Consider the following 22,331-nt stretch of genomic DNA (forward strand, 5'->3'; position numbering starts at 1 on the left):
CAAAACTCTTATCATATTTCAGCCTACCAATTCGTCGATGCAGAGGCTGTATTTGTTCGCTTTTTTTGTCTTTCTTTATTTTATGTTCACCATGTGATTCAGCCAGTAAATCTGTTGTTTTTGAAAAGAACAAACTTTCCTGCAGATGTAGCAATTACAGGAATTAAACAAACCATTTAACACTGGCAGGGGTGCTTAAAATTATCAGCGTTTATTTATTCATGTAAAACCTTTATCCCAAATGAAAAAAAAATGTTCAGCTTCAATTTGTTAGTGTATGTAAATCTGCGAGTAAATTTAACACTCCCCCCCTTGAACATTTCTGCTGTCTAAAGGTGCCCCTGTGTTCAGGGCCGGAGCTAGACTATTTTGCGTCCTAGGCAAGACCAGCTACTTGCACCCACTCCCAAAAATTAAAGAAAAAACTGTAGAAAATATTAAATCAAGAAAACATGAAACTGCTAAATTTCTTTTAATTTTCAAAAATAAATGCTATAGGATGCCACCAGCACCAATATTAACCATATGACAACCGGACTATAGCCGAATGATGGCTACAGCATGGTAGTCTAGTTCTGCGAGGGCGTCATATGACGTCCTCCCAGAACGCGCTCCCCGCACATCTCCAGTGGCGCACACCCCGCACTGTCTGTGATTACTGATCACATGACAAGGTAAAAGGTCAATCACATCGACCTTTTACCACGTGATCAGTTGTGTCTAATGACACAGCTGATCACAAAGCAAATACAGTTGCCTGTTATCGGCAGCACATTCCTCACAGTGTGAGGAAAGTACTGCCGATAACTGGCAAATGTCACAGAGGACCTCTGCACTGATAATCAGGGCACTGATTATCAGTGCCCTGATTATCAGTGCAGCCCCAAAAGTGCCCATCAGTGCCGTCCCGTCAGTGCCGCCCCCAGTGCTGCCAGTCAGTGCCACCTATCGGTGCCGCCTAGCTATCAGTGCCCATCATTGCTGCCTATCTGTGCCCATCAGTGCTGCATATCAGTGCAGCATCATCAGTGCCTCATCAATTCCCACCAGTGCCGCCTCATCAGTGCCCATCAGTGTTGCCTATTAGTGCCCACAAGTGCTGCCTATCAGTGCAGCCTCATCAACGCACATCAGTGAAGGAGAAAGTTTACCTGTGTGCAAAGTTTTATAATAGAAACAAAGGTAAACTTTTTTTTTTCAAATTTTTAGCTCTTTTTGTTATTTATAGTGCAAAAAATAAAAACTCCAGTGGCGATTAAATACTACCAAAAGGAAGCTCTATTTGTGTGAAAAAAAATTATAACATTTTCATATAGGTACAGTGTTGTATGACCGCACAATTGTCAAAGTGCAACAAAGCTGAAAATTGGCCTAGCCAGAAAGGGATAAAAGAACCCGGTAGGAAAGTGGTTAAAGACAAAATCAGTGTCAGGGATAGACTATATCTGTGGCTCGCAGTGGCAGGGTGACAGCTGCAATGAGTGGAGGATAATGGATCCCACACTCTGACAGATCCCAGGCTGGAATTCCCCAGGCAATGGGGGGAGATAAAATGCTGTGACAGCAGGCAACTGAACTGAGCGATCCCATACAGTGACTGATTCAACCCAACACACCACCACCAACACTGCCACAGATCAGCAGGCCCAGCAGGCGCTAGAAGAGCAGGCTGTGGGATCATGATGATGTCATCACACACTGACACATTGCACATGTAATAGATTGCTGGCCAGCCATGTCACACTCACACAGACATGAGCCAGAGTCAGTCATCACCTTCCTCCGCAGGTGCAGCTCCGTCTCTGCTGATGAATGGGAAGAGAAGGGCTGGAATTCCACAGTAATCAGCAGCCGGCTTGCAGTAAGGGACTGAGTCTGAGAGGAACACTGGAAGGATCGGCAACTCAGCTGCTACACTGGCCCTAGACTCCCAGCACCTTCCTCTGTCCTTTCTTCCTCCCCTCTGCTGCCCCTCCTCTCAGCTGAAGGATCATTCATGACGTGGTGGCGTTCCACACAAAGAGAGTGTCGGCCTGTGTTGAGCCCAGGAGCCCCTAGGTGGCAGTGTGCCCTAGGCAGCCACCTAGTTTGCCTAGTGGAAGCACCAGTCCTGCCTGTGTTCCTTCATCCAAAGTGGAGGCACTCTTATACAGAGGGTATGTTACTGGCTAGATCAGAAGGTGAAAACAGAGGGAAAAATGCCTAAAACAAGAGAACTAATGCAGCCACCACATCTAATGATTAGTAAGCTGCAATATATTACATTTTTGGTTTGAAAATAGTCAGAAAACGCACAGAAAAAAATTCAGCTAAATGCAATATGAGTTTAAAAACATGCATAAAAATGCAGGTCAGCGCACATAAAAACGCAGTTAAATGCAAGTGCTTCCATATGAGTTCTAACCTGCATTATTTATTCGCACAAGTGTGAACCAGCCCTGAAAGAGTAGCTGATGATTGGAACAGACTTCCAGCAGAGATAGTGAGTCAGTCAACAGTACGTGGATTGAAACATGCTTGGCAAACATAGATCTATACTCAGACCAAACTGTTAAAAATAAAATCATATACATATGGGCAGCACAGTGGCTAAATAGTTAGCAATTCCGCCTGGTAGTACTCGGGTTGTTGGTTCAAATCCCAAACACGGCACCACCTGCCTGAAGTTTGCATGTTCTCCCTGTGCTTGTTTGGGTTTCCTCCGGGTACTCCAGTTTCCTCCCACACTCCAAAGACATGCTGGTAGGTTAATTGGCTCCTGTCTAAATTGGCCCTAGTATGTGTATGTATGAATGTGAGTTAGGGACTTTAGATTGTACACCCCTTGAGGGTTAGAGACTGATGTGAATGTACAATATATATGTAAAGTGCTGCATAAATTGACGGCGCTATAGAAGTACCTGAAATAATAATAATAATAATAATAATATACAGTATAAATTAAAAAATGGGGCAGACTTGATGGAACACTCTTCTGCCGTCACTCATTCTTCTATCGTATGAAGGGTTCATATCACCTGGCCATGGACTGTAGAGCCCTTCCCTGGTAAAGACGGGTCTGTACTGTGGACTCTCCAGTCCTCCAGTACAATATAAGATTGACTTTGCTTTCATTCTGACATTGGCTGCATTTCGGAGGTCGTATTTCCTGTGAGATTGGCAGCTTATTTAATAGTCGAGATACAAAGACGCTTTTCTTCCTAATCAGGCGAGCATGCCTCCTTTTCATCTTCTCCACAACATATTAGCTCCATTTTAAACTAAACCTAATTCTTGGCTCCACTGAGGATTCCACACTGCCGCTGACTGACTCAGAGCCTTCAAGGTGGTGAGACGGTGTCCTCCGGAGACTTACAGGAAACCTGCATACACTGAGCAATGTTACCTTCTCCTGTACACAGGTGTACTGAGCAGCCATCTGTCAGTGGTGTGTCAGAGTGACACCATCACATGCATGATGTCATTACAGATGCAGCAGTACATAGCCTGTAGGTAATGTAGATATGAATGTAGATCACTGTGTGTTCATGTTTTCATGTATTATCAAAGTATAATGTTCTTCTCTGTGTACAGTGATGAACCTTCTCTCTAACTGCAAGTCTATGAGTCAGCTGTGATTGATGGAAGACAATGGACTCCCTATAAGGCTACAGAGTTTCATCTCAGCAGCCATTAACCGCTTACTGCCTGCTCATTATAGTTGTACTGCGAGCAGGTGGCGGCTCCAGGCCAGGCAACGTACTTGTACGTTGTAATCTTTCATCTGGGTTGGTGGTACGCATGCGCGGACCCCCCTCCCCCCGCTAACCTGTGCTGTGACTGGACACAGCACGAGTTTGGCAGCTGATTTCAGCCAATGATTTTGGCTGAAGTCAATAGATCGACTGTCCAATCACATACAGAGTTCTGTGTTTACAAAACACAGAACTCTGAGCAGTGGTGTATTTAGGCTTTGTGCTGCCCTAGGCAATACAAAATCCCCCCCACCCCCACCTGTAGAGAGCCTGGCAGCAACCAACACCCCCCCTCCCCCATGAAGGGAGCCTGACATTGACCAACAACACTCCTGCCTCCCCACCTGAGAGAGCCTTCCACTACCACTGCCGCCCAGACACTGGCCACTCCCCTCCCAGCGAGAGGGAGAAAGACACTCACCTTCACAGCTCTGGACATCCCGGGATCAAGAGTCATGCAGCCCGCAGCCTCTCTCAGATCCCACCTGGTCCCCATGCTGCATGTGTCCCTTCTTCCATCTCTGCTGCCCCCCTGAAAAATGCCGCCCTAGGCAAATGCCTTGTTTGCTTTATGGTAAATACGCCCCTGACTCTGCGTAATGTGAACAGCGATCTGCCTTTTTATTCTCCCTGCAAACCAGGGAGAAAAAAACAGTCATAGAGTAAAATAAAAGCAACACGTTTGTAGTTGCTATAACTTTCACACATTTTGGTATTTTTGTTTACCAAAGACATGTAGCAGAATACATTTTGGTTTACATTTATGAAGAAATTCCTTTTTTTTTTTTACTGGATATGTTTTATAACAAAAAGTAGAGAATATTTCTGTTTTGTTTTTATTTTTTCAAAATGTTTGGTCTTTTATTGGTTTATAAGATGCTAACCCTGGAAAGAGAGCTTGCAGGTGTTGGACCATCGAAGCAACGGTAAGTATTGTGGAATTTGGTTCCGCCTTTATAAATAAGTCACTACAACTCTATATAAATCAGTACAACTTTACAACAGTTTGCAAGCAGACGCTAGCAAATTAACGGCACAAAAGTATTTCTTACCCCCCCTCCCTCCCCAAGTATATAAGTACTTAACACAGTACTTAGGGCTTGTTCACACTTGACTAAATTTCTAACTCTTCATAAATGCCCCTACAGCATTAGTATGGGTGTTAGACAGGCGTTAATTAGCTTTAGTATGGGCGTTTTACAAGCATTAAGAACGCTCCCCAAATGCCCTATGCACAGTTTTGGGGCTTTTTATAAGCGTTTTACAAGCGTTAAAACTGCACCACAAACGTCTATAATAAACTCTAATGGTAAAAACGCAACGCAACCGCACTACAAACGCCCCACAAACACCTGCCAGCGAATTTGTGGAGCGCCACCATAGACTTGAATGGGATGCGTTGAAAGGCTTCAAACTCCTCCTGACTCGACATGAGGCTTCATTTTTTAAGTGATGCAACACTAATGCTTCATGTTTTGATAATGTGAACAGCACTGTGTGTTGTCCATAGTATCATTTGCATAGACGTTTGAGGAGCGTTAAAAAACACCCCTCAGATGCTTGATTTCAATTCCAGTGTGAACTAGGCCTGAGACCTCACGGGTCAGGGTGGCACTTTTCCTGCCCTGTATGCAAGTCAATTCTAGTGACAGTACTTAAAGCATCTGGCACAAAGGGTCTGGTAAGAACCACACTATCCTTGTAAATGTGGTGGTCATACAGGAACTCCCTGTAAACAGTCCTAAACCTGTCCAGATAAGGATTCTCCTTCACTACGTTTCAATGTGCCTGGAGGACCCCTATATATTTCTATAAAGCCTGTTGGTATAATTGTGTATATCATTCTTTCAACTGTTCAAACAGTCCCTCACACACATAGGGCAACTCTCAACCATACTCCAGTGTCCTATGCCTGGTAAAAAAGCACTACATCCATGACAATTAGACATGACATGTCCTCCTCATTCCCCTATCCTCAGGACAGGTATTCCTTAGCAACTCTCTAGTCACAGGCATGTCCCCAGTTCTGTGCCACTAACCTGGCTGGTGGTGGCCCAGGCGGATTCTCCTCCCAGGTACTCTAGAGCCTCTGGGCCACTTTCTGCTCTGATTCTCTCCTTGGAGCTGAGGGCATCCTCTAGCCATCCCTCTGGAACTGGTGCTGCAGTCTCTTGTCCTCTTCGACTCTGTCTCAAAAACCCAGTGCTCTGATGGAAACCAGTCTTTGGGACAGCACTAATGCTCTCAGCCCTTCTGCAGGTGCTGTCCAGTACCTCAGTTTTATCCACAACATGGATCCTTCTACCTTGGCTCTGTAGCAGTAGCTCCAGCAGGTCCCACTAGGCCAATGTTTGCTTGAAGGTGAGAGTGCATCAGTCAGGGCAATGCGTCCACTGTTTCACATCTGGCAAAGCAGGCTGGCCACACCATCCTTCCATGCCTCTGATGCAATCTAAGACTGTCGAACATTCAGCTGGGACAGATGCTTTCTTGCTACACATGCTGCTGGCTATAATGGTCTCTTGCTCACTCCTAATTCCATCCAACGAGGCATGACTCTTGTTCTTCATGCAACTGCTAACCAATGGGTTTCCAAAATAATGTTTGTGGCACCAAGTATTGTGTAGGTGTGCTGACTGCATGTTCTCCGTGTGCACAGTCTTGTGGTGGGGGACCACCTGTACACTTTATCATATTTCTACCTGGCATAGGTTGGCCCCCTAGGCTCACTGAGGCATTATTGGAATCTTCCCCAGGGCGCAATGAAAAGGCATCCCCTGGGAGGGCCCCAGTCTGGCTTGGCCAGCACAACCCAGTTGCCTGTTTCATACCTTCCTCAGGCCTTAAGGAAATAAATCCCAGCAGCAGCCCTTCCAGCACAACTTTAAAACCTGTTCTGATACATATTTACACAGTTCAGTCATCCAAAATAATGACAGCATAAATCCTTCAGTTACAAACAGATAACAGCAGAGCAGAGAGCCAAGTTGGGTAGCAGCCCATACCTCTAGGAGTTTTGTTAGAGCCCTACATATACATCCAAGGGATGTGAGTAGTCCCATAGTCCTGCACTTCTCCTTCCTTGCTTCCCCAAAGGGGAAGTTCCCAAAAGCTGGTTCCTCCCACCAAATTTCCAAAATCTAAATCCTCTTTGATTACAAGTTTGCTTTTATGGTCCTTGCACAGCTTCTTATGACTAACCAAGCCCCAAGTGGACTGCTATTTATACAATCCCTCTACCCAAGATACTCTACACTGGCAGGGGCAGGTCTGGCACTTCCTGGCTATCTATGGTACACCCCACTCACTACAGTCTGGGAATCTCTAGCGGCTACTTGGGCACCTACACTGCCTACCCTCACTGCTTCGTTACCAACCCTGGCCAATTTGAGGAACTACACTGGACTGCTCCATGCCTCTACACTACATAATCACTAATGCAGATACCATAAACACTGAAGAAATGACACTTTGCTATAATGTAAAGTAGTGAGTGTACAGCTTGTATAACAGTGTAAATTTGCTGTCCCCTCAAATTAACTCAACACACAGCCATTAATGTCTAAACCGCTGGCAACAAAAGTGAGTACACCCCTAAATGAAAATGTCCAAATTGGGACCAAAGTGTTAATGTTTTGTGTGGCCACCATTATTTTCCAGCACTGCCTTAACCCTCTTGGACATGGAGTTCACCAGAGCTTCACAGGTTGCCACTGGAGTACTCTTCCACTCCTCCATGATGACATCACGGAGCTGGTGGATGTTAGAGTCCTTGCGCTCCGCCACCTTCCATTTGAGGATGCCCCACAGATGCTCAATAAGGTTTAGGTCTGGTGACATGTTTGGCCAGTCCATCACCTTTACCTTCAGTTTTAGCAAGGCAGTGGTCGTCTTGGAGGTGTGTTTGGGGTCATTAACATGTTGGAATACTGCCCTGGGGCCCAGTCTACGAAGGGAGGGGATCATGCTCTGCTTCAGTATGTCAGAGTACATGTTGGCATTCATGGTACCCTCAATGAACTGTAGCTCCCCAGTGCCGGCAGCATTCATGCAGCCCCAGACCATTACACTCCCACCACCGTGTGTCAGGGCAGGAGCGGTGGAATGGGCAGGCAGGCCTTATAGTAAGGTCACACACCAACTGACGACAGCCACCACCCACAGACCAGAGTCCCTCAGGGCGCGGAGTCTAAGCCCCAGGCTGCCTTTCACCAGGGCCCCTGATGGTGGGGATGGACTTGACGCAGCCTGAGACCAGGTCGCGGCCCCCGAGTAACCCCAGCTGCGGTAACGGCTGCCGCCAATGGCGTATAGCTGGTGGGGCCAGATGGGAAGACGTATAGCGTGGTCGGACAGGCCGGGTCGATAACAGCGGAACAGACAGTACAAGACGGTAGGCAAGAATACTCAGGTCACGGGTCGGGCTCAGCAACGGGAGGTCAGGTAATGGGATAAGGCAAAGAATAGTCTTGTCAAAGCCGAGTCGGTTTCCAGGAGAGTCACGAGAGCTGAACGAGAGCTTGCTGCAATGTAACATACAGGACACGAATGCAAAGAGCAACTGCAGACAGCAGGTTTAAATGTGATCAGCCACACCCTTCTGGAGGAGGAGCCGCAGAGGCCTAAAAGCATAAAGGCTCCCACCATGCTTTGCAGAAACCTAAGATGGATGCCAGCACATGAAGCAACACAATCTCTGAGGAAAGGTAGGACCTTGTCACCATGCTTGACTGTAGGCAAGACACACTTGTCTTTGTACTCCTCACCTGGTTGCCGCCACACACACTTGACACCATCTGAACCAAATAAGTTTATCTTGGTCTCATCATACCACAGGACATGGTTCCAGTAATCCATGTCCTTAGCCTGCTTGTCTTCAGCAAACTGTTTGCGGGCTTTCTTGTGCATCATCTTTAGAAGAGGCTTCCTTCTGGGACGACAGCCATGCAGACCAATTTGATGCAATGTGCTGCGTTTGGTCTGAGCACTGACAGGCTGACCCCCCACCCCTTCAACCTCTGCAGCAATGCTGAAAGCACTCATACGTCTATTTCCCAAAGACAACCTCTGGATATGACGCTGAGCACGTGCGCTCAACTTCTTTGGTCAACCATGGTGAGGCCTGTTCTGAGTGGAACCTGTCCTGTTAAACGGCTGTATGGTCTTGACCACCGTGCTGCAGCTCAGTTTTAGGGTCTTGGCAATCTTCTTATAGCCTAGGCCATCTTTATGTAGAGCAACAATTCTTTTTTTTTCAGATCCTCAGAGACTTCTTTGCCATGAGGTGCCATGTTGAACTTCCAGTGACCAGTATGAGAGAATGAGAGCAATAACATCAAATTTAACGCACCTGCTCCCCATTCACACCTGAGACCTTGTAACACTAAGGAGTCACATGACACCAAGGAGGGAAATCGCTAATTGGGCCCAATTTGGACATTTTCTCTTAGGGGTGTACTCACTTTTGTTGCCAGCGGTTTAGACATTAATGGCTGTGTGTTGAGTTATTTTGAGGGGACAGCAAATTTACACTGTTATACAAGCTGTACACTCACTACTTTACATTGTAGCAAAGTGTCATTTCTTCAGTGTTGTCACATGAAGAGATATAATAAAATATTTACAAAAATGTGAGGGGTGTACTTACTTGTGTGATATACTGTATGCTTATTGGGAATTTGTTTTACCAAAAATATGTAGCAGAATACATATTGGCCTAAATTTATGAAGAAATTTGATTTTTTAAAACCTTTTTATTGGATATGTTTTATTCATGTTGCAAAGCGCTGCACAAACTGTTGGTGCTATGTAAATTCTGTATAATAATAATAGCAGTAAGTAAAAACAATGTTTTTTTTTTTCAAAATTGTCGGTCTTTTTTTGTTTGTAGTACAAACAATAAAAAACTCAGTGGTGATCAAATATCACCAAAAGAAATCTCTATTTGTGGTAAAAATTACATTAATTTTCATTTATGTACAGAGTTGCATGAGTGTGCAATTGTCAGTTAAAGTAACGCAGTGCCATATAGCAAAAAATGGCCTGGTCAAGAAGGGGAGTAAATCTTCTGTAGGTCAAGTGGATATTTACTGTAGGTATGTGTTTATTATAAAGCAGCAGCTCTGCACGTATAGTTGGCCAATAGAGAGTAGGGAATCATGTTAAATGCTAAGTTCTGATAGTATAAATGAAGAATGAAGTTTTTTGGGTTTGTGATGAAAGTGACAACATGTGAGCACCTTCTGTTATCATGTGCTCGGTATGAAATAGAACTATTGATTGCAGTTCACTTTTCCCAGCAAGAAAAACAATTCCCAGAGAGGTTTGTATTTGCTGTGGAATGATTCATGTGACCCGCTGTATTGCCCTGAGGCATCAGGAGCCCCCACATGGGACGTTGTGATCCGGAGAACAGAATGAGAAAACTAATCACAGGATTTCTCAGAAACAAAAGTCGCTGTGACAGTGAACGTACGGACGCTGAACGATTGAACCCTCAGTAAATGAATGCCGCTTCATTTTTCCATGAAGCAGAAATGGAAATGTGACATCTAGTGTGAGCTGATATCTAGCATTTCACAAGGCGGACGACAGTCTTTCCCTCCACATGTCATGTCAGTCATTGATCGTGAATCCTGCACAGGCTTCACACATACCAGACATAAGGTATAAGCCATAGCCTCCTCCGCCATGACCTGAAGCATCTGTATAGCCCCAATCTGTACATTAATTTTACTCAGGGAATAATTGACTCAATAAAGGATTTTGGGAAAATTCAATAAAACTGCTGCTCCACTTTTTTTTAGTTAATCCCAATTGTTAATGTATTGCACTAAATTCATGAAGTATCTACGACGCTTTTGGGTCTGACAGCATCTCGTGCACCAAATTCAGGTAGTTCTAAAATGGGCTACTGCACCAAATTCAAAAGAAAATGCGATAGTTTGTATCTTATGAAAGTGGAGCTAATTAAGACCAATTCTCTTTTAGCTTACAGAGAAAGGAAGAGAGAGACTCGTTTAGACAGGTTTTGCAAAAGTGTCTCACGTGTGAGTGCAGGTTCTAGACAGGTACATAGATTTGGAGCATGCTGCGCCATTTTTAGAAAGCACGCGAGACACTTTTACTAAATCTGTCTGCACCAGTCTTTTAAATTTTAGGGATAGTGTATATTTTCCTTGCTCAAGGCTAAATATTAAAAATTATTCTGTATAACTCCATAGTAATTTTTTTATTTCCCACCTTCCTGTTATCAAACCCAGAGTTCTGCTGTCATGCTACATACAGTTGCAAGAAAAAGTATGTGAACCCCTTGGGATTACGTGGAGTTTTGCATGAATTGGGCATAAAATGTGCTCTGAACGTCATCTAAGTCACAACAATAGAGGAACACAGTCTGCAGAACATAATACTACACAAACATTAGATGTTGCCATGGTTTAATTCCACATAACATGTAAACATTCACAGTGCAGGGAGGAAAAAGTATGTGAGGCCCTAGCTTAATGACTTCTCCCAGAGCTAATTGGAGCCAGGAGTGAGCCAAGCTTGACTCCAATCAGTGTGATGATATTGGATGTGTTGCTGACAGCTGTCCTGCCCTTAAAAAACACACACCTGTTTTGGGTTTACTGGTTTCAAGAAGCACTGTCTGATGTGAACCATGCCTCGCAGAAAAGAGCTCTCAGAAGACCTACGATCAAGAATTGTTGACTTGCATGAAGCTGGAAAGGATTACAAAAGTATCCCCAAAAGCCTTGATGTTCATGTGTCCATGGTAAGACAGACTGTCTACAAATGGAGAAAGTTTAGCACTGTTGCTACTCTCCCTAGGCGCGGTCGTCCTGTAAAAATGACTGCAAGAGCACAGCGCAGAATGCTGCATGAGGTAAAGAAGAATCCCAGAGTGTCAGCTAAAGACCTACAGAAATCTCTGGCACATGCTAACATTTTTGTTGACACATCTACAATAAGGAAAACATTAAACAAGAATGGAGTACATGGGAGGACACCACGGAGGAAGCCATTGCTGTCCAAAAAGAAGATTGCAGCACATTTGAAGTTTGCAAAAGAGCACCTGGATGTTCCACAGCACTACTGGCAAAATATACTGTGGACAGATGAAACCAAGATTGAGTTGTTTGGGAAGAACACACAACACTATGTGTGGAGAAAAAAAGGCACAGCACACCAACATCAAAACCTCATCCCCACTGTAAAACATGGCGGAGGGAGCATCATGGTTTGGGGCTGCTTTGCTGCCTCAGGGCCTGGACGGATTGTTGTCATTGATGGGAAAATGAATTCCAGAGTTTATCAAGACATTTTGCAGGAAAACGTACGACCATCTGTCCGCCAACTGAAGCTCCGCAGAGGATGGGTGATGCAACAGGACAATGATCCAAAGCATACAAGTCATTCAACAAAACAATGGCTGCAACAGCACAGAATACGCCTTCTGGAGTGGCCCAGTCAGAGTCCTGACCTCAACCCGATTGAAATGCTGTGGCATGACCTTAAGAAGCGATTCACACCAGACATCCCAAGAATATTGCTACACTGAAACAGTTTTGTGAAGAGGAGTGGTCCAAAATGACTCCAGATCGTTGTGCAGGTCTGATCAGCAACTACAGGAAACGTTTGGTTGAGGTTATTGCTGCCAAAGGAGAGTCAACCAGTTATTAAGTCCAAAGGTTCACATACTTTTTCCTCCCTGCACTGTGAATGTTTACATGTTATGTGCAATTAAACCATGGCAACATCTAATGTTTGTGTAGTATTATGTTCAGCAGACTGTGTTCTTCTATTGTTGTGACTTAGATGACGTTCAGAGCACATTTTATGCCCAATTCATGCAAAACTCCACGTAATCCCAAGGGGTTCACATACTTTTTCTTGCAACTGTATCTGAGTTAGGGATGTGAAATAGTCACAGATCATGTGTGCAGAGCTGGGAACATTACGGAATTTGTTTGTAGGCTCCAGATAATTTTACTGGGTCGTGGCCACTGGGTACTCCCTCTGGCTCAACCATTGAATGGTGGACTAAAGTAGTCACAGTAGTGTCATTAATCCTATCACCAGTGGTTGTTGTAGCAAACTGGCACTGGAGGGGAAAGAGCTGGCAGAAGGAGTAGTGTTTTTCCTTTTGACCACTTAGGATGGATGTGATTAGAGGAGAATGGAAATGACAGCCTGGGCTGGACCAGAAGCCTGAAGTCAAGTATGTTGCCTTTGTATTGTAACGACTGCCATATTTTACTTGCATATGGTAATGAAAGTTTAAAGCTATGGTGTCACTGTTTGCTTAGAGGACTAAATTGATATCCTCCTTGCCATTTGGTCTGCCCCAAGTCCCTGCGATGCCATCTGCACTACTATTACTCCCCACAATTTGCCACAATGTGCTACGTGCACCACTATACTTGTCACACAGCCCCTCCCCAAAAAATATCTTTAGTTCCTCAGTCTGCATAAGTGACATCACTGGGGAGGTGTTAATGTCATTGTGGATGTGGCCTTCATAGGAAAAGAGTAATGTGTCTCAGAGGAATACCCTTGACTCTTAAATTCCCAATATTATGGGAAACTCATCCAAGGTGAGGAAAAGGTTGTTTATGTCAGCCATATTCTGGCCACCTGCTTAGCTACAGTTAACATCTTCATAAATATTTCTGCAGATGAAATGCTGAGAAAATGATTGTTGGAGCACATCTCCCTCCTTCTCCATCATTTTCTTCACTTGGCCTTGGTAAGGGCAGGCCCCTGATACAGCAGAGAGATGGCTCCAAGCTCTGTAGATGAGACAGTGCAAAGTTCACCTCCCATACCATATCTCATAGATTGTCCCCAGAGGAATTGTTACTGTCTACAGAGCATAAATTACACAGGCAGTAGCAAGAACCCAGAAGAGCTACAGTAGAATGGAGCTAACTGATCACACACTGGAGAATTTACTAAACTTATAAAAAATTACTAAAAATGTTTGTAATTGAACTGGATCTACTGTTCCATATGTATATACCTACCATCAACTGCCTTTCTACAGCAGCTGGAGCACACAGTGACCAAACGCCTTGTGGAATGGATTATGTGATTCCATTACAAAGGGAACCTGTCAGGCATATGTGATGTTTCATCACAGAGAGTGCACCATAAATTCCCCCTATCAGATCAGAGCAGTTATTTAGCCAGTCAAGGTGCTAAGGAAAGCTAAGACCGAGTAATAAATGCAACCCATTTCTGAGAGGCACACAAATGAGGCATTTCTATCCAACATAAGTAATAGCAGAACCCTAGTGGTGCACTCAGGCTAATTTTAGATGACTGATTGGTTCAATTTATAGAAGACCTCCAGGGGCTCCATGTGTACTCTCTGAGCCTCCAGCAGGTGAGATGGACTCCCTAGAGGTGAGGTGACCAGAAACGAGGACAAAGAGGTTTGGAAGTCCCTTCTTGACACTTTCCAGTCATGGCCCTTGTTGCTCCCAACCACAGACACCTGAGTATCTTGCAGATGGCTGACATGAGGCACAAAGTCAACAGGGAAGATGGCGGCCCTACACCAGCTGTGGTGAGGCTGGACAGACAAACTTCAGGATTCAGGAGACAGGCTGGAGTCACAACCAATCAAGAATTGCAGATTACAAATAGTGCCAAGCTCTAGTTGTGTTCCCAAAAAACTGGAGCAAACCATGTCAACACTCTAAACTTTGAATTTACACACAGTATAGAAGGCACCAGAGGCCAAAATTATTTTGTTCATAAATAAAGTTCAAAAGTTTGTGAGACATTATTCACCCAATGGTGATGGTGAAAATGTAAATATTTAATGATGAAATGACCCAGAAAGGAACTCAGTCCTTTGTCCAGAAGGAAAGGATTTATATATAGCTTCACCCAGGATTAATAATTATGGCGGTCATGTAAGAAGGAAGATGGCACTGTGAAAAGCCTCTTCAATCATTATGGTGTAAACGATAATCAGATTGAGCCTCTCCCGACGAACCTCGCTGTAATCTGGAACATTCTGGAGTACGAAGGAGATTTACATAATGATTATTAAGAGTCTGGGCAAAAACCATCACTTCTGATTTACTGGGCAAGATAATGAACAACAGCTGCAAAAACCATTTCTGTGTGCTGCAATTGGCCATCACTGCTGCTGGGTGGAGACCTGTATATGAGAGAAAATGTTCCTTTGGGTGGAGTACAAGCCATCAATATGTATATACCTGTTGTAATATATGATCCTGTACGCCCAAAACGTCAAATTCCAATGTCTTGTTGCTCCTTTTATATATTTACTCTATACATATGTGTGTAGCATGGTGGCTAAATGCTTAACACTATGGCCTTGCAGCAAAGAAGTCTAGGGATCAGCTGGTACCAGATCTGGAAAAGGTACTGCAGTGTGTATGTCCTCCTTATGGTTACACTTGGCACTGTGCTTTCCCCCACTATCCAAAAAAATGTCAGTAGTTGTCAAACAATAGTCAAAGTCACAGATAGGCATGAAGCATCATGGATGAGCATGGAGCATCACAGATAAACATGGACTGTTACTGATGAGCATGGACTGTTACAGTTGAGCATGGACTATTTCGAATGAGTATGAACCATTGCTGATGAGCATGGACTGGTGCAGATGGGCATGGTCTGTCATGGATGAGCATGGACTGTCGCAAATGAGCATGGGTTGCCATGGATGAAAATAGACTGTTATGAAAGAGCATGGACTGTCACAGATGAGCATGGACTGTCATGAGTGAGCATGGACCATTGCAGATTAGTATGGACTGTCACAGAAAAAATGGACTGTCATAAATGAGCATGAACTATCTGTGCAATCTGCAGCAGGGACGTCAGCTGTAGGTACAATGCAATACCTACTGCACATGGAATAGCAAACGTTACTTAAAATTATATTAAAGGCAATTTTTAAAAAAATATTAAACATGTTTTACCTGCTCTGTACAGTGGTTTTGCACAGAACAGCCCTAATCCTCCTCTTCTTGGATCCCCCACCGGCACTGCTGGCATCTCCCTCCTGCCTAGTTCCCCTATAGCAAGCAGCTTGCTATGGGGGCATCCAAGCAGGCTTGCTCCCGAGCCTCTGCTCTGTGTGCCAATTTGGCCCCGCCCCCGATTTCTTCTCATTGTCTCACTGACTATAATTGACAGTAGTGGGAGCCAATGGCTGTATCAGCCAATGAGGAATGAGAGTCCTGAGATCGCTGGATCCAGAGAGGGTTCAAGTTAGTATTAGAGGAACGTGGGGATCTGCTGCAAACAGAAGGTTTCTTTTACCTTCATGCATAGAATGCATGAAAGTGAAAAAAAACCTTGAGCCTTTAGAACCACTTTAAACATATACATAATAAAAACTAATATAAATGTTACTATAATGACTCAAATTCAGCTTTGATAGAACACATAATACTGTTTCCCTTCAGGAGAGGGATTTACCGTCTCTTTAAGCCACCATGAGTACATCCATATGTGATATACAAACAGCAGATGAAGCCAGTCTGGGCCTGCCGACCCAGTTTCTCCAGTGCCAGGTATTCCCATTATAAACCCTGCAGACCCAGTTCCTCCAGTCCCAAGTATTCCCATCACATACATTGAGCATTATGACCATATATGATTCATATTCTTAGCTCTACACAAAGTGCTCATTGACAGCAGAAAATACGATATGAACACAGGAGGAGCTCACCATCCCAGGATGTGATTCATTATTAGCTTTTATGTCTGATGAGACGCTACACTGTGTGACACTGTCACAGTTCAGTGATAGGACCCCACCCCCCTCTTGTTACTTCTGTGGTGCTGCTCCCATAACTATTGCTTTCTTCAGTGTGTCAGATATGCCAGTGTCAATGTCATCACCAGTCTCCAGATATAAAGTATAATATACAGGAGTGACATCACCAGTCTCCAGATATAAGGTATAATATACAGGAGTGACATCACCATTCTCCATACAGTACAGGAGTGACATCACCACTCTCCAGATATAAGTTATATTATACAGGAGTGACATCACCGCTCTCTAGATATAAGTTGAATTATACGAGAGTGACATCACCGCTCTCCAGATATAAGATATTATACAGGAGTGACATCACCACTCTCCAGATATGTTATATTATACAGGAGTAACATCACCACACTCCAGATATAAGGTTTATTATACAGGAGTGACATCACCGCTCTCCAGATATAAGTTATATTATACAGGAGTGACATCACCGCTCTCCAGATATAAATTATATTATATCACCTACTTTCCTCTCCTTTAGGCCACCCTGAAAACCCATCTCTTCAGGGAAGCCTACCCCACCCCCTGCTAACTTGCCGACCTCCTCCACTCTTCCTACCACTCTGTCCCCCACAGCTATCTCCTCCTGTTCACCATTCCCTCCCTCCTAGATTGTAAACTCAAAAGAGCAGGGCCCTCAATCCCCTCATGTTTTGCATTGTATTGGTATTGTTCTGTCACATGTTCTGTCCCCCTTTGTAATGTACAGCGCGGAACGAACTATTGGCGCTTTATAAATACTTTATAATAATAATATAGGAATGACATCACCAATCTCCAGATAATAACTATATTATACAGGAGTGACATCATCACTTTTCAGGTATAAATTATATTATACAGGAGTGACATCACTACTCTCCAGATATGTTATATCATACAGAATTGACATAATTGTTTTCACATTATGTTATATTATACAAGTGTAACATCAACGTTCTCCAGATATTTTATATTATACAGGAGTGACATCACTGCTCTCCAGATATTTTATATTATACAGGAGTGACATCATCATTCTAAAGATAATAGTTATATTTTACAAGAGTGACACTGATGCTCACCAGATATGTTATATTATACAGAAGTGACAACGCCTCTCTAAAGATAAAAGTTATATCATACAGGAGTGACATCACCGCTCTTCAGATACAAGTTATATTATGCAGGAGTGACATCATTCTTCTCCAGAGTGAAATCATCGCTCTTCTATATAGTACAATGTATGTCTTGTTTATTGGGTCGATAAGTGAATTGTATGGCACACTTGCCTATTTCTTGGTTGCTCTTATTATTTTAGTCACGCTGCTGGAAAAATTTTGCATTTCTCAGAGAGGACAGAGATAACACCGGACGCCTTAGAAAGATCTAGATGAGCAGAAGATGGAAAAAACTCATTTTAGCTGCACACAGAGCTGTAAACAAAGGGTGAGGAAACGATAAAGACACTGAGAGTCAGATAATCCACAAACATGGGATTCCTCTATAACAAGTCCAGGCTCGGATTCTGCGGACCTCGCGGCATGCATCTATAATGGGGATGAATACAAAGTATCTCTTCCTGCATTGGATAATTTTTATCTCAGGACTGGATCACAGACATTATTGCAGCCTGATTGTATATTGAATATACTTATATAAAGTTTGTGGATCATATATTAAGTGGCGTTTATTATTTCTAAGAGATTGTAGCTTGAGAAACAATTGTTGTGTCTGGGAATCGTAGCTTGAGGCTAGGTTCATATTGGTGAGTTACAGGAATGCACGCAAAATCCCATTTGCAGACATGCAATGGAGCCATGAATTCATAAAGGCATCCCCATGCACATTGTTAATGCGCCTTCACATGCATCAAAACGTATGGCAGCAAAGTACCATGTGTTTTGGTGCTGTTTTTCTTGCGCAGGGCAGGCCCGTTAGAAATGGATGTGCTGCCCCAAAGCTGACGTGCACAGAAACCTGAGAGATGATGGCTATGCAGTTAGCAGATGTCTAATAAATATATTTTCAGGGAATATTTCACCTGTTGGGTTCTCTAAATACAACCAGAGCTGCATGGAAGACTTGCCCTCCCTCCATGATTGTGTATATCATTTTGTATTTGTGTGGCTCTCAGATGTCTATTTAACACAGCAGTCCCCAAGCTGTGGCTGGATTCGGCCCTTTGCTTGCCTTTAACCAGCCCTTGGGGAATTATTCCTTCCACTGCCCACCAATACTGTGGCATTGTTTACTCCCGTCAGCCACAGGCCAGGAGCCCCCAGGACAGCAATCTTTCCCTTTGTTTAGAAAGTTTAAGGAGTCCTTATATCGTTTCTGTGGCCAGGCTTACTGCACAGATCTCTGACTGCTCGTGTAATTGATGAAATATCGATCATACCTGCATTCCAAAAACACCCAATCATTGTATTCAGTCTTATTAATTCTGCAGCTTTCTTTAAGAGAATCCCTGGTGTTGTCACTCTGTCACATGGACTTCTGATGGAGACTACAAGTGGCTGTTTCAGCACACATTACACAGGTATGGTCCACTGTTGTCACTGTCAGGAAGCCCACCTTGCAGCCATTGAGCGCATGTAGTCAGGAAGTGTCTGCAAAAGCGTAGGGGATCAGCAGCACTAAGATCAAGGAGGAAAAAAAGGTGACCACAGGACTTCATGGACTCCTTAATGCCGACCAACTGTATATATCTACCAGTACATCGGTGGGCTTAATGCCATGCTGTCACATATATAGTCATGTATAGCCAGTGTCACTGTTCTGTGCTGGGAGCATGCTCACACTGTGACAGTGCTGTCAATGACAGCTGTCATGTCAGTGATTATGATCAGGAGCAAGTAGGATGGGATCATGTGATCACTGTGATGCCCAGTACAATGATCACATGATTGGGAAGCCTATGTAATGCCTCTGGTGTTACTATTATTAAACGGCCAGCTCCTGCTCGCTGTAAAGGGCAAAGCTGAATCCTAGGTATGGATAGCTTTACATCGTCACATTGGTCAGGCTTGGACCAGTGTAAGTATAATATATGTCACACCTGGCCAATCCCCATAGAAGCTGGAAATCATTGTAATATGCACCCAGGGGCGTATTTACCACAAGGCAAGCAAGGCATTTGCATAGGGCGGCATTTTTTTAGGGCAGCACTGCCCCTGGAAGAAGGGACATATGTGGCATGGGGACCAGGTGGGATCCGAGAGAGGCTGTGGGCTGCTTAATGGTGTATGCAAAGCCTAACTGTCATTCCTGCGGATGCCCAGAGCTGTGAAGGCGAGTATCTTTCTCTCTGTTGCTGTGGGGGGCGGGGGTGTTAGTGGAAGGCTCTCTTGGGTGGGGGTGGGGGATGGGGCAGGGGTGTTTTTGGTTACTGTCAGGCTCTCTCCGCTGGGGGGGGGGGGCTGTCTGGTGTTGGTTGGTGTGAGGCTCTCTTTTTGTCGGGGAGGGGGGTGTCTGATTTCTGTGTTGCCTGGGGCAGCACAAAACCTAAATACACCACTGCATGCACCCCCACTAACAGTGATCAGTATTAGCTTCTCTTCTAGGTCCTATTTCAACCGGCTTCCCTACTGCATTGTGAACGCAGGAGGTTGCACGATTGGCATGTGTACCATTCAGAGAACATTTTATATTGTCACAATGAATGCAAAGCATTCTCTGATTGGACGTAACAGAGATTATGATGTCACTGCCTCTCCACTTCATCCAATCAGAGACACTCACTTTGACACTCCTAGAGGATGAGCAAAGAGAGGCATTTACAGGTACATACCAGTCAAAAAATATGGCTTAAGGGAGGATTGTTTTTTAAATGAATGGACTGGTGACAGGGTCTCTGTAACCCCTGCACTGCTGGCTGTAACATAAACCGTACACAGTATGGCAGTCAAAAGGCAGAGCAGGGGGTGGTTCAGTGACCCCCCCCCCCCCACAGCAGCCAATTACAAATCATTTTTTTATACACAGCACACTACATGGGTCTCCTCTGTGACTCTATACTAGACTATTGACAGGAAATCTCTTGTCACATGGAATATACAGAACCGCCAGAAGACAAATGACTGGACCACAACTCCTAGCATGCCCTAAAAGCTGAACGCCAGATAAACACCTGAATACAGAGATAGAAAAGATTTATGGGTGTTGTTTTTACCTGCCAAAGGAGTTGTATACCTCCAGGCCTTACATTTTCACAACCTGTGATTGGTCAGGAATGGAACAGCAACACACTGATGAGCATATCCCTCTGCTCTCTCCTAATGTCAGCACATCTGCTTGGCTCAGAGAACTGCCCCCTCTTCCAGTCACAGCTCAACTGTACATAGCACAACAAGAGGCTAATACAAGGACGAAGTCAGGTACTTACAAAAGCTGCACCTTGAATACATTTCAGTATTTTCTTCACAGCAGTATGGAGATTGGCTTTACAGTGGTATTAAATCCAATACCAACAATGTAATATATTGCAGCTTACCAGTCATTAGACGTGGTGACTGGAACAGACTTTTTTTCAGTCTTTTTTCCCCTCTATTTTCACGTGGTGATCTGGAGAGTAACACACCTCCTGCATTAGAGGGCCCCACTCTGGACAAAGGAGTACAGGGGGCACAGCAGACAGTAGCATTGTCAGTCTGGGGGGGAAGTAGGGGTGTTAGATGTATAAGCAGATTTAGATACACTAACAAATTAAATGAAACTCAAGTTCACACTTGAAGTACAAGCCTTTTCTGACACTATTTGTTTACAAATAACAAACAGTATTTTTTGCTATAAAATTTCTTAGAACCCCCAAATATTATTTATTTTTAAAGCAGAAGCCCTAGAGAATAAATTGGTGGGTATTGCAATTATTAATGTTACATGGTATTTGCGCAGCGTTTTTTCAAACGTGATTTTATGGGGAAAAAATACATACATTGAATTTTAATACAAAAAAAACAGAATACATAACCCAGTTTTTGGTAAAATTTTAAATATGATGTTATGTCAAGTAAATAGATACAAAACATGTCATGCTTTAAATTTACCTGTGCCTATGCAACAATGACAAATGATGTATGCTTTAAAAGCCTTTACAGGTTAACCCTTTAGATTTACAAAGGAGCTCTAGAGCTAGAATTGCTGCCCATGATTTGACATTCGTGGTGATACCTCTTGTGTGGAACGATTGCTGTTTAGGTGTGTGCAGGACCGACGTGTGTGTTCGCCTTTCCATGCAAGTACAGGGGGACAGGAGCACTTGTTTTATTTATCTATTTTTCATTTATTGCTGTCACAAGTAGGGTAAACATCCCTTGTGACAGCAATAGGCATGTGACAGGTACTCTTTATGGAGACATCTAGGGGTTTATTTACTAAAGGTGGAGAGTGCAGAATCAGACTCACTTCTGCATAGAAACCAATCAGCTTCCAGGTTTCATTGCCAAAGCTTCATTGAACAAGCTGAGGTTAGAAGCTGATTGGTTTCTATGCAGAAGGGAGTCTGATTTTGCACTCTCCAGCTTTAGTAAATAAACCCCCTAGGGTCTATAAGACCCCAGATCTCTCCTCTGCCCTTAAAGGCATTTAGTTACACCAAGATTGATGTGATCAAATGCTTTTCATTTTTAAAAATGGCGCCGTTTACATCCGGGGAAACCAGACGTAATGTCAGATCATCGCTTCCGGCTCCCTATATCATAGAGGTGAATAGAACAGTTCTGGTCTTTGTTTGCCTCTATGATCAGGCAGCCAAAGCGCCGGGGGATCGATCGAGTGTCCCAGTGGGATGG

Source organism: Staurois parvus, unplaced genomic scaffold, assembly GCF_062004578.1.
Source record: "Staurois parvus isolate SC_StPar_1 unplaced genomic scaffold, SC_StPar_1.0 ptg000469l, whole genome shotgun sequence".
In the NCBI taxonomy this organism is placed as follows: Eukaryota; Metazoa; Chordata; class Amphibia; order Anura; family Ranidae; genus Staurois; species Staurois parvus.